Genomic DNA, 14,577 nt, shown 5'->3' on the forward strand with positions numbered 1-14,577 from the left:
ACACTGGAAAGAGGTCTTGTGCAGCAGATTTGCTCCAGGCAAAATGTCATCTGATCTTCTGACTGCTGCTTCTCTAAGCATTGATTGTGGATCCAAGCAAGATAAAAGCCTTGACAACTTCACTCTTTTCTCCATTTATCATGATATAATCTATTGGTCAGATTGTGATGAGTTATGTTTTCTTTACATTGGATTGCATCATTGAACTCTAGTGACAGAAGACCTAACATAAAGTGGGGAGACATCAAGAACATCATACATGAGGAAAGCAACAGGTCATTAAGAAGACAGGAAAGAAAGGAAAATCAAAGTAGATGTTAGAAAAGACTCTGAAACTTGTTCTTGAACATAGCCAAAGCAAATAATGACGTAAAAGAACAGACTGGACCATGTCAAAGGGCGGCTCAACAAGACAAACTAAAGTATTGCAATGAGATGTGCAAAGGCCGAGGAAGAATACCCTCTGTGTATCAAGTTTTCATGAGAGAGCCTACAGGCGTCAAAGAATATGGACTACACAGGCGCTGTACCAAAGAGAACTGATTGACACTGAACCGTTTTAAGGGGTCGCATATGAGTAAGAGTGAATGGTACTGAGCTGCCCTGAAAGCATCAGTGAAAACAAGACTGTAGGAATGAACTGGATACCATCTGAAATGTTTCAACACACCGATTTAACACTGGAAATTGGGAAGGCAGCTACCCGGCTGACGAGAAGAGATCCACATTTGTGCCCATTCCAAAGAAAAGGTGTCCCTACAGAACACGGAAACTGTTCCCCTGGAGGCCTACAGGGCGCCACTGCTCCCGCTGCATGTCTCTAGTTAGTGACCCCCGAGAAGTTTCGGCACATTTGCAAATGCTCAACCCTAACATGTACGGACGGCAGACAATGACCTTTGCTATCATTACCATTAAGGATGTGTGGTGAAAATATGTCCATGTGGTGTTGTAAAAATGCAGACACCTACTTCACCAACACAGCAAGAGAGCTCACCGAGGAGGAGTGGCAGGGTGACCATCCTGCAGAATCCACACCAGTATAAGCTTCCAGACTGGTTCTCTGCACCTGGAGGAAACAAAGATGTGAGCCCCCAGAGGACTGCGCCATTTCTGGGTCTTATGGTCAAGGCCAACAACCTACCAAGACCACTGTTTGCCAAGGCTGGTGTGGATCCAGGAAAAAGAAAAAGTAAAGACTATCAACCTTTTCTATTGATGGTTTATATGCAAATAAGTGTGGAAACTATCAAACAACATTATTAATATCACGTGCGAGGGCAGTTTTGCTGAAGCAGTTGCAACTGTACATTGCAGAAGTTGCAATAGTCCATTGACAGGTAACTGCCAGAAATTCAACCCAAATTCACATCCTGCTATTAAACCGCGTCTGTGGCTACCTCGGGCAAGTCGAGACATGCTCCTAGAAGGGAAAAGTCGAAAGCCTCACACGGAGTAATCCAGAACCCATCCACCCATCCACAATGCAGGTTCGATGCCTCAGCCCGTCCACACTAGTCCTGATCATCACCTACATTATGGCAGCTAACACATATTCCTTGATATTTTTTTTAATCATTTCATTGGGACTCTTAGAGCTCTTATAATAATTCATTCATCCATTGTGTCAAGCACATTAGTACATATGTTGCCATCATCCTTTTCAAAACATTTTCTTTCTACTTGAGCCCTTGGTAACAGCTCCTCAATTTTTTCCCTTTCCCCCACCTTCCCATCTCTCATTAACCCTTGATTAATTATAAATTATTATTATTTTCATTTCTTACACCATCCACGGTCTCCCTTCACCCATGTTTCTGTTTGCCACCCTGGCCGGAGAGAGAGGGGTGGTTTAATATGTCAATCATTGTGATTGGTTCCCCTTTCTCTCCACACATTTCCTCTACCCTCATGGGATCGCTACTCCCATTATTGTTCCTGAGAGGTTTATCTGTCATGTATTCCATGTGTCAAGAGCTCTTATCTGTACCAGTGTACATTTTCCAGGCTAGCAGGATTTGGGATCATGATAGTGGGGGAAGGAAGCATTTAAAGAACTAGAGGAATGTTGCATGTTTTGTCAGTGCTATACTGCACACTGGCTGGCTCGTCCCTTCCTTGTGGCCCTTCTGTGTGGGGATGTCCAGTTGTCTAGATGGGCTTTGGGTCTCCACACACCGCCCCACCCCCATTCACATTGATATGATTGTTTATTTTGCTCTTCTGATGCCTGATACCCAATCCTGTCAATACCTCATGATCACACAGGCTGGTGTACTTCTTCCATATGGGCTTTGTTGCTTCTCAGCTAGATGGCCACTTATTTATCGTCAAGCCTTTAAGACCCCAAATGCTCTATCTTTTGATAGCTGGGCACTATCAGCTTTCTTCATCACACTTGCTTATGCACCCATTTTGTCTTCAGCAATCTTGTCAGGAAGATGAGTATCATGGAATGCCAGGTTATTAGAACATAATATTCTGATGCAAAGGGCTTAAGTGGAGAGCAAATGCTTTGAGAATGATTGAGGCAGGGAATGTATGGATGTGCTTTATACAATTGATGTATGTATATGTATGGATTGTGATAAGAGTTGTATGAGTCCCTAATAAAATGTAAAAAAATGATTAGGGCAAAGACTGTACAGATGTGCTTTATACAATTGATGTATGTATATGTATGGACTGTGATAAGAGTTGTATGAGCCCCTAATAAATTGTTTTTTTTTTAATTTTTTAAAAAGAACTGGGTAAAAAAAAAAACATAATATTCTTGCTTGGATTGAGGGAATACTTGAGTAGAGGCTCAATGTCCATCTGCTACCTTAATACTTAACATATAAATATATGTACATAGATCTATGTCCCTATCATTATATATAAATATATTTACAAATGTATATTCCTGTATTTATACCTCTATAAATGTCCTTTGCCTCCTAATTCTTTCCTCTATTTCCTTTTACTTTCCTCTTGTACCACTATCCTGTTCAACCTTCATTTGGCTTTCAGTAATTACTCTCAGCTACATTGCACTTGATCAAACCCCACTGGGCATTCTATACCCTCTTCACCATTGATTTTAGATCACTTGTTCCCTTGTCCCTGGATTTGTTGGCTCCTCCCTTCCTTTCCTCCACCTCCTCCTTTCCCCTGTCTCCAGGAACTGTCGGTCCCATTGTTTTCTCCTCTGGATTGTTTATCCTGCCTATCTTATATAGGTAAACATGAAAAAAAAATCCTATAAATAGTTCTAGGTCTGTCTGTTGACCTTTATGAATGTTTCCCAATTTGAGTCTGATGAGGTGCCAAGCCCTATCCCCCGAAGTCTATTTTTGGGATTCCTCAGGGACTTCATTGCTTTGCTCCCCTTGCTGCTCTGTTGCATGCCCTTTGTGTTTCTCCCGGGTGTGTATAGGGAGTGGGGTTGGGGATCCGATCAGGCACAATTCCCGCACTGTGTCTCCAGTGTTGTTCCTCATAGTGCTATGGGTCAGTGAGCGAACACCGTGTATCGTGGTGGGCCCGGCCCTATGGTCCTCTCTGTGCAATGGCTGCTCTGAGCAGGAATATTGTCCTTGGGGCTTGGTGGGCCAGGGTGTGATCTACTCTCTCTCCTTCACTCTTACTTTGCTCCCGTGTGCTCTGAGCAGACTCGCCCCTCGCCCAAAGCTGTATCTTTGGTACTGTCTGTAGCATATTTTTCTGGGGAGGGAGTCTATGTAGCTGGGATTGGGGCTGGCCCCAACAGTAATACCTATGCGAGGTGGACTCAGCTTTCCACCTCTGAGGATGCAGCATCATGCCAGTTTTCTATTGTGCTCTGTCAGTGGAAAACATTTTAGTTTGCCTTCAGACAGGTTTCTGCTTTACACGGGTTTTTAGTTTTTGTAAGTTTCACTGTATTGTTATCTAACCTCTTTGAGAATAGGAACTACATTTTAGAAAGCATGGTAACGTGAAATTTACACACACACACATATATGCATTTATGGTTATTCAATTGAAACTTTACTGAACTATAGCCAATTTCTGTCCCTTGGTGAAGCCATTTCCCTAGGATTGTTCATCTCCCATAGCAACAATACACAATAAAATGTGTTGGAAATACTTCTTGTTTCTTACCCCGAAGAAATATAAAGCCAACCCAATGAATACTTGCATCATCTGCCCTGCCAGGCCCAGCAAGGAGTCCAGGGCTGGGCCATTCTTTGTCAAAGCAGAACGCTGGTTAAAATGAGTGTTATTCAGACTCTCAGTGATCAATTTCAGGAGTCTGCGCCAGTGGCACAGGAGGGCTCTCAACGCCTGAGAGCACTCGTTGGAGAATACATACAAATTATTTTGAACTTCTAATTGGCCTGGGAGTGGAGGAAGGGAAATTATTTTTCAATAGTGCTTATAAGCTGTTAGGTTCTTGTTGTTGGGTTCCGACTCATAGTAGCCCTACGTACAACAAAACACTCCCCCGTCCTGCGCCATCCTACCAATTGTTCTTATGTTTGAGCCTACCAAATAATCCATTCCTAGAATTTGTTCCAGTATGTTTAAAAACAAAACCAAAAAAACACCATCATGGCTCCTGAGACTTAACAAAAAAGAGCTCTACCTCTTGGGATTTCTATGTGAATACTTTGTGCTCTTCAAATGCGGATACTTAGAACTCTTCTGTGAAATAATTGAGTAATGTATACTCACTGACATTCAGGCGGGTCGTTTAGCAAATGGGCATGAATTACAGATGAGAACCAATCTTCAATCAAGAGCTAGCTCGGTGGCCCTGCCTCCTCTGTCAACTGTGAACCCGTCCCTCACGGGAGAAGAAGTATGAGGACAGATGTAAATGCTATCTGGGAAGGGGCTTCGCAAACTGCAAGCTCTGCACAAACATCCGTCATCTGTTCTGCGGAAAGCTCTGAATCTGGCATGAGGCCTGACACAGGGGTGGTACTCAATATTTCTAGTATAAAGGAGTACGTACATTCCATTGACAGGCTGTGTGGTCTCACATAAGCAAATTGATGCGTCTCCCACTGGCCTCCTCTTTTTAAAAAAATGTTTTTAATCATACAACTCTTATCGCAATCCATACATACATCAATTGTGTAAAGCAAATTTGTACATTCATTGCCCTCATCATTCTCAAAACATTTGCTCTCCACCCAAGCCCCTGGCATCAGCTCCTCATTTCTTCCCTTCCCTCCCCCCTCTCCCCTCCCTCATGAACCCTTGATAATTTATAAATTATTATTGTGTCATATCTTGTCGACATCTCCCCTTACCCACTCTTCCATTGTCCTTCCCCCAGGGAGGAGGTCACATGTAAATCTGTGTAATCGGTTCCCCCTTTCCACCCCACCCTCCTCCTACCCTCCCAGTATTGCCACTCACACCACTGGTCCTGAAGGGATCATCTGCCCTGGATTACCTGAGTTTCGAGTTCCTATCTGTACCAGTGTACATCCTCTGGTCTAGCCAGATTTGTAAGGTAGAATTGGGATTATGATAGTGGGGGAGGAGGAAGCATTCAGGAACTAGAGGAAAGTTGTATGTTTCATCACTGCTACATCACACCCTGACTGGCTGGTCTCCTCCCCGAGACCCTCCTGTAAGGGGATGTCCAGTGGCCTACAAATGGGCTTTGGGTCTCTACTCCGCACCCACACCCCTCATTCACTATGATAACAGTTTTTGTTCTGATGATGCCTGATCCCTGATCTCTTCGACACCTCGTGGTCGCACATCATTGGCCTCCTCTCACAAAGCTTCTCCCCCTTTGTTCACTGGACTCCAGCCAGGCTGTTGTAGTTCCCGTGTCTTCATCACAAGTCTACTGCTGCCTCAGAACCTTTAGGCCTGCTGTTGTCTCTACCTAGGATTCTGTCCCAGCTCTTTGCAGGCAGTCCCCTGGGCTCAAATGTCTTCCTCCTCCCCCCCCCCCCCGCACCGCACCCCCCCCCAAGAATCTCCCCAATCACCCTATCTGATGTTCCACCCACATCATTCACCCAATTGTTATTCCTGTTTTATTTTCTCTCTAGTTTTACTTTACCCTTATTACTTTCTGAAATCATCTTGCCCATGAACTTGTTCAGTATACTCTCCTCTTCTCCACTCGAACAAAAAAAGCCTGCTAGAGCGTTCTTGAATGTTTTGTTTACTACTGTATTCTAATGCCCCAAATATCAATCCGTTACTAATGAATAACTGAATAAATGAATTTGAAGCAGCAGTTTATGTTTAAATGTTTGTTCATTCAACAAATATTGTATATGTGTTTACTATGGGCCAATTTAGCCATTTGAAAATACCTCTTTTCAACAATATACATTGTGACCATGGACTCACCAAGTGGAACATGCCAATGGAATAAAATAGACTGCAACTGTGATAAAAGACAATAGAGAAACTCAATATCATCAGTCAGAACGGGCTAGGGGCCAACTATAAAACAGGCTATCAATTACTCACACGCAAGTTCAAGTTAAAGCTGAAGATAATTAAAATAAGTCCCAAAGAACCAAAGTACAATTTTGAGTACATCCCATCTGAATTTAGAGACAATTTCAAGGATAGATTTGATGCACGGTACACTAATGACTGAAGACAAGAGGAGATTGGGGATGGCATCAAGGACATCGCATGATTATATGGAGAAAATTAAATACAGGGAAGAAACAGATAAAAAACAGATGTCGGAAGAAATTTGCTCTTGGACACAGAGTAGCTAAAGCCAGGAAGAGATGGTAAAGTAAAATAAATGAACAAATCTTAAAGGATGGCCAGAGAAGACAAAGTAAAGTATAATACTAAAACTGACAGACCTGGAGTTGGAAAACCAAAAGGTAAGTACACACTCAGCATTTCTCAAACGTAAAGAACTGAAGAAAAAATTCACGCCACTGTCGCATACTAACACGAGTCCTGATAACATAGTGGATGTGCTTTGGGTGCTAACCACAAGGTCAGCAGTTCAAAACGAGCAGCTGCTATGCAAGAGAAAGATGAGGCTTTCTATGTCCATAAAGAGGTACAGTCTTGGAAAACTACAGGGACAGCTCTACCTTGTCCTGTAGGGTCACTATGAGTCAGAATTGACAATTGCAGTGTGAGTGAATCACAGTACTGAAGAATTCTATGGACAAAAAAAATTGAACAACACACAAAGCATCAAAAAAAGATAGAAGTAACACAAAGTCACTGAACCAAAAATAATTAGTTGGCATTCAACCATTTCAGGACACAGTATTAATCAAGAACCAATGATTCTGAAGGAAGACGTTCCCGCTGCACTGAAGGCTCCAGGAATGATACACTACCAAGTGAGATACTTCAACAAATTGATGCAGCTGGAAGCATCCATTCATCCATCGCAGGAAATCTGAAAGATAGCCAGTCAACTGGAAGAGATCTATGTGTGTGCCTACTCCAAAGAAAGAGGCTCCAACAGAATGCAGAAATGATCGAACAACATCATTAATATCATACACAAGAAAAAGATTTGCTGAAGATAATGCAAAAGTGCTTGCAGCAACAAATCAACAGGTAACTGTCTGGAATCCAGGCTAATTCAAAAGAGGACGCTTAGTAAGCGATATCATTACTGGTGTCAGATGGATCTTGGCTTAAAGCACAGAATACCAGAAAGATGCTGTGTTAGACTGGGATAACTACAGAAACAAATCTAGTGGCATTCATATATATGTCTAAAAAAGAGCTTTGTATCAAGGAGCAATCATATATCAAGAAAGTGGCCCAGCCCAGTCCGAAAAGTTCATGTTCATAGTCCAATACTAGCCCATAGGTCCCTCTTCAGACTCATAGCCACAAGCAATGATGCAGATGCAGGAAGACCCCATGGGTGCAGAGTCAAGTGCATACAAGGTGGGTGGAAACATGGCAGGGCTCTGGCAGCTTCAAGGTCAGTGGCAGAGAGAGAGGGAGGTGACCAGGCCCTCCTTTCTTCTCTCTTTTTTAAAATAAAAACATTTTATTAGGGGCTCATAAAACTCTTATCACAATCCATACATACAGTGATTGTGTAAAGCACATTTGTACATTCATTGCCCTCATCATTCTCAAAACATTTGCTCTCCACCTAAGCCCCAAGCATCAGTTCCTCATTTTTCCCCTCCGGCCCCGCTCCCCTCTCATGAACCCTTGATAATTTATAAATTATTATTTTGTCATATCTTGCACCATTGATGTCTCCCCTTACCCACTCTTCCATTGTCCGTCCCCCAGGAAGGGGGTCACATGAGGATCTGTGTAATTGGTTCCCCCTTTCCAACATACCATCCCTCCATCCTCCCAGTATTGCCACTCACACCACTGGTCCTGAAGAGATCATCTGCCCTGGATTCCCTGTGTTTCCAGTTCCTATCTGTAGCAGTGTACATCATCTGGTTTAGCCAGATTTGTAAGGTAAAATTGGGATTATGATAGTGGGGGAGGAGGAAGCATTTAGGAACTAGAGGAAAGTTGTATGTTTTATCATTGCTACATTTCACCCTGACTGGCTGGTCTCCTCCCCGAGACCCTCCTGTAAGGGGATGTCCAGTGGCCTACAAATGGGCTTTGGGTCTCCACTCTATACTCCTCTCCTCATTCATAATGATGTTTTTTTTTTTGTTCTGATGATGCCTGATACCTGATCCCAATGACACCTCGTGATTGCACAGCTGTTGGGCTTCTTCCATGTGGGCTTTGTTGCTTCTGAGCTAGATGGCCGCTTGTTTGCTTACCTTCAAGCTTTTAAGACTCCAGACGCTATATCTTGTGATAGTCGGGCACCATCAGCTTTCTTCACATTTGCTTATGCACCCATTTGTCTTCAGCGATTGTATCAGGGAGGTGAGCATACAATGATATGTTTTTTTGTTCTTTGATGCCTGATAACTGATCCCTTCAGCACCTTGTGATCATGCAGGCTGGTGTGCCTCTTTCATGTGGGCTTTGTTGCTTCTGAGCTACATGGCCACTTGTTTACCTTCAAGCTTTTAATACCAAGATGCCATATCTTTTGATAGCCAGACACCATCAGCTTTCTTCACCACATTTGCTTATTCACCTGTTTTGTCTTCAGTAGTTGTGTCGGGGAAGGTGAGCATCATAGAATGCCAATTTAATAGAAGAAAGTATTCTTGCATTGAGGGAGTACTTGAGTGGAGGCCCAATGTCCATATGCTACCTTAATACTAAACCGATAAATATATGCACATAGACCTATTTACCCTTCCTCATATATAAATATGTTTACATTTATACATGTCTTTATCTAGACCTCTATATATGCCCTTTGCCCCCTAACTCTTTCCTCTATTTCCTTTGACTTTCCTCTTGTCCCACTATCATGCTCAGGCTTCATTTGGGTTTCAGTAATTCCTCTTGGTTACATTACCCTTGATCACACCCTACCAGGCCTCCTACACCCTCCTCACCACCGATTTGAATCACTTGTTGCTCCCTTGTCCCTGGGTTTGTTAACACAACTACTTTCCCCCCGCTTCCTCCTCTCCCATGTCCCCCCAGAACTGTCAGTCCTGTTGTTTTCTCCTCCAGACTGTTCATCCAGCCTATCTTTTTTAGACAGACCTGAGGAGATAATAACATGCACAAAAACAAGACAGAGCAAAACCGAGCAACAATATAAAACAACAAACCAATGACAAAAAACAAAAACACATCAAGAAAGAAAAGCTTATAGTTAGTTCAAGGACTGTTTGTTGGCCTTTAGGAGTGTTTTCCAGCCCAGTCTATTGGGGCACCAAACCCTGGCCCCAAAGTCTACCTTTGGCATTCCCTGGGGACGTCGCTGCTCTGTTCCCTTGCTGTTCTGTTGCACCCCCTTAGTGTTTTGCCTCGGTGTGGGATCAGATTGGATGCAATTCCTACACTATGTCTCCAGTGTTGTCCCCTGTAGGGCTATGGGTCAGTGAGGGACGTCGTGTCTCATAGTGGGCCCGGCCATGTGTTCCTCCCTGTAGACTGGCTGCTCTGAACGGGGATATCATCCTCAAAGCCTGGTGGGTCAGGATGTGCTCCACTCTCTCCTCCTCCCCCTTCATCTGCTCCCATGTGCTCCAATCAAACATGATCCTCTCCCAGAACTACAGATTCAGTTCTGTCCTCTGAAATAACTTCTTCTCGGGAGAGGGGCAGGTGTCCACATAGTTGAGATTGGGGCTGGCCCCTCAGACCTCTCCACTGGTTCCCTACTCTATGCCGGCATGTTGCATTCACATCTTGGAGGACTGGGTTGAAGTCTGGTCCCTCTTTCCCTGTGGAGATATAAACAATACCCTCCCCTTGGATGGGTTAGTGCCCTGTGCCCCCACTACCCATTTCTTTTTTTTTTCCTTTCCCCACCTCCTTTTTAGTTGGCTACCATATGTATCCCTGGATTGGGTCTGGCCCCTGCCATACTACCTGGTCCTCACCCCAGGAATGTTTATACACAGTAGCGTTTTCCCTATGCAGGCCCTTCTTTCTATGAGAAAGCCACACCCATAAAGTGTCACCATCAGGCTGTCACCTGTTTGACAGGTTGGATACCACCCCAGCACTTTTATGTATCTTCAAGTTGACATAAAATTATCTATCACAGACCACCTCTTGTCAACTTGACACCTTTACACAAATCTTTTTTTTTTAAGTTCATTTTATTGGGTATCTTTCAGTTTGTATTAAGCTTATTTGTACATAAGTTGCCAACATAATTTTCTAAACATTTACTTTCTATTTGAGCCTTTTGTATCAGCTCCTCTTTTTTCTCTCCAACCCTGACCCTTCCAACCTCGTAAACCCTTGATAAATTATAAATTATTATTGTTTTCATATCTTACACCAACCGCTGTCTCCCTTCAACCACATTTGTTTTTGCCCCCCTTTTGGGGGGGAAGTGGTTATGGGTCGATCCTTGCAATTGGTTCCCCCTTCCTGCCCCCACTTTTCCCCTACCCTCCTGGCATCGCTACTCACATTTCAGTTCCTAGCTGACCCGGATTCCATGTGTTGTGCGCTCTTATCTGTACCAGTACACATGCCCCAGTCTAGCCAGAACTGAAAGGCAGGACTGGGGTCATGATCGTGGGGGATGAGGAAGCCTCAAAGAATCAGAGGAAGATTGTGTGTTTCATTGTTACTATACTGCCCCCTGCTTGACTTATCCCTTCTGACCCTTCTGTGAGGGGATGTCCTATTGTCTACAGATGGGTTGGGATCTCTGCTCTGATCCCCTTTGTTCTCAACAATGTTTGTTTGTTTTTTCTTTGTCTTGTTTTGGGTCTTCTGACACCTGTAAAGAATAACATACCTATAAAGAAGAACATGGCATCAAGATGGGGGGAAGGCTCATTAGCAAGCTATTATATTCGGATTCCACCACCTTCCTTGCTGAAAGTGAAGATGTGAAGCACTGACAAGCAACATCATGATAAATGAAGAAAATATCATAGTTTTAAGGCATTTCATTTAATTGATTTACAATCTATTCTCATGACAGCAGCAATCAATAAATCATTGTACGAATTTGGACAAATCTGGTAGACATAGCCACATTAAACTGTTAAAAGTAAGTGTGTCATTTTGTGGAAAAGTTAAACTGACCCAAGTCATGGTATTTTTCAACCCCCTGAAAGTAAACAAAAGCTGAACAATGAATAAAGAAGACTGAAGAATTAGTGCTTTGGAATTATGGTGTTGGCAAGGAATATTAAGAATTCCATGGGTTACTAGAAGAACTGCCTCTTTTCTGTTCGCTTGTTGCACTGTGATGACGGCATGTGCACTGCTGTGCTGCTGGAAGCTATGTCACTGCTGCCTCTCCAGCGGGCCCCCAAAGTGAGCAGGTTTCAGCGGAGCTCCCGGACTGAGGCAGTTAGTTTATTGTGCCAACCTGGCCAATAAACACACGTAGGATTAAGTGAAAGGCAGAGGGATAAATGGTTCAGGGAGCCTCATCTTTCCAGTTTCGGTGAAACTGCCTTAGCGGTGCAGCTAAGGGTGAAGCTGCCTTAGTGGTTCCCTGCTCCAACTTGCAAGGCTGACTTCCTGCAAGATATTCCCAAGGAGAAGCCACATGGACCTACCCCGACGCAGCCCTGGGTGCTGGAGCAGCCATGTGGAGACTCCTGCCAGCACTGAGATGCTTACACATTCACTAATTCAGCTTTCCTCCTGCAGGCGGCATCATTGCATGTGTTTTGTGAGATGGAGGAGGACTTTGTGGATTGGTGTTGGACATATGGATTAATGGGTTCATGTTGAACTTGTGGGCTTGGGCAGCACTGGGTTGGGATGTTTTCTTGATGTGCACTTAACCTTTACATAAAACTCCCTCTTACACATGAGTTTCTGTGGATTTGTTTCTCTAAATTACCCAGACTAGCACACGAACTAAGAACAGACTACGAAGAAGGAATGCGCTGCCCACTTTGGAGGAAGTAGCCATCGAGAACCTTGTGCACAGCATCGAACATTGTCAGTGACTGAAGGCCAATGAATGGAGGTAGAACATTGTCAGAGATAGTGCCAAAAGATGACTGAGGAGAAGCTTCTTACTCAAAGTAGAGTCAACCATGCTGATGTGAATGGATTAAAAGCCTATTTGAGTAAAGTCTTCAGGATCTTCATTTGATGATGGAGTACAATTCAAGATGAAAGAAACAGTTGCAAAAATCTACTAGTAATCAAATTTGGTGTATGCGAAGTATGAATCTAGGAAATTTGGAAGGCATAAAAAACTAAATGCAACAAATAAAGATTGATACCCTAGGCATTAATGAGTTGAAATGAACTGAAAATGACCATTCTGAATCAGAAAATTATATAGTTTACTATGCCAGGAATAAAATAGTCATGAAGAATGGTGTATTCGTAGTCAAAAAGAGTATTTCAGGGTCTATCTTGAAGTACGTCATCTGTAATAGGATTATATCTATAAGCATCCAAGGAAATCCAATGAATACACTATTACTCAAAATTATACAACCAGCACAAAAAGTTAGTGGTGAAGAAATTGAAAAATTCTACTACCATCTTCATTTTGAAATTGTTCAAACATGCAATTAATATGCATTGATAACTTGCCAATTGGAATGCAAAAGTTGGGGAAAAAAGAGGAAGGAACAGTAGGTGGAAAATCTGGTCTTAGTGATAGAAATGAAGCTGGAGAGTTCATTTTAGAATTTTGCAAGACCAATAACTTGCTCATAGTGGATACTTGGTAAAGGAGAAGGGCAGTGAAAAAAAAAAAGGAAGGCCTTCAACAAGGTGGATTGACACACTGGCTGCGACAATTGACTCAAGCATAGGAACAATTGTGAGGATGGTGCAGGACAAGGCGCAGTTGCATTCTGTTGTGCACAGGGCCATTATTGGTCAGAACTGACTCAATGGCACCTAACAACAATAATCAGAAGAACAAACAAATCTGTCCTGGAAGAAATGCAGCTCAAATGCTAATTAGAAGCAAGCATGGCAAAACATCATCTCATTTTCCTTGGCTATCCCATCACAAAGAAATACATAATCTTGGTAGAGGGTCAGCAAATAAGAGGAAGATTGATTGACACCGGAGTCAGACTACTATGGTAGCTAACTAAAAAGGAGGGAAAAGGAAAAAAGACATGGGTAGCCAGGGGAACAGGGCACTAACCCACCCAAGGGGAAGGTGTTGTTTATATCTCCACAGGTAAAGAGGGAACAGACTTCATAGGTGCTCCAAGACAAGAACATAACACACCGGCATGAAGCAAGGAACCAATATAGGAGAGGCCTTAGGGGCTGACCCCACCACACTAAGGCGAAACACTAAGGGCGTGCAACAGAACAAACAGCAAGGGGAGCAGAGTAATGAAGTCCCCAGGGAACACCAAAAATAGACTGTGGGCCCAGGGCATGGTGCCCCATCAGACTCGCCTGGAAAACACTTGTAAAGGTCAACAAATAGACCTTGAACTACTTATAGGCTTTTTTGTTGGTGGTGGTGGAGTTATTGTTTTATTTTCTACTGTTGCTTTGTTTTGCTCAGTCTTGTGTTTGTGCAAATTATTATCTCTATATGTCTATCTAGATAAGATAGGTAGGATAAACAAGCCAGAGGAGAAAACAACAGGATGACAGTTTGGGGGGGGGACATGGGAGAGAGGGAGGCAGGGGAAAGGAAGTGGGTGTGAACAAACCCAGGGACAAGGGAACAACTAGTGACCAAAAATCAATGGTGAGAGGGTGTAGGAGGTCTGGTAGGGCTTGATCAAGGCAATGTAACCGAGAGGAATTACTAAAACCCAAATGAAGGTTGAACATGATGGTTGGACAAGAGGAGAGTTAAAAGAAATAGAAGAAAGAACTATGAGGCAAAGGGCATTTATAGATATCTAAATACAGGCATATACATATGCAAATATATGACAATGGGGAAATAGATCTATGTTACATATATTTATAGTTTTAGTATTAAGGAAGCAGATGGACATTGGGCCTCTGCTCAAGTACTCCCTCAACACAAGAACACTTTGTTCTAATAAGCTGGCATTCTGAGATGCTCACTTTGCCGACAAGATTGCTGAAGATAAA

The sequence above is a fragment of the Tenrec ecaudatus genome, chromosome 2 (assembly GCF_050624435.1).
Source record: "Tenrec ecaudatus isolate mTenEca1 chromosome 2, mTenEca1.hap1, whole genome shotgun sequence".
Classification (NCBI taxonomy): Eukaryota; Metazoa; Chordata; class Mammalia; order Afrosoricida; family Tenrecidae; genus Tenrec; species Tenrec ecaudatus.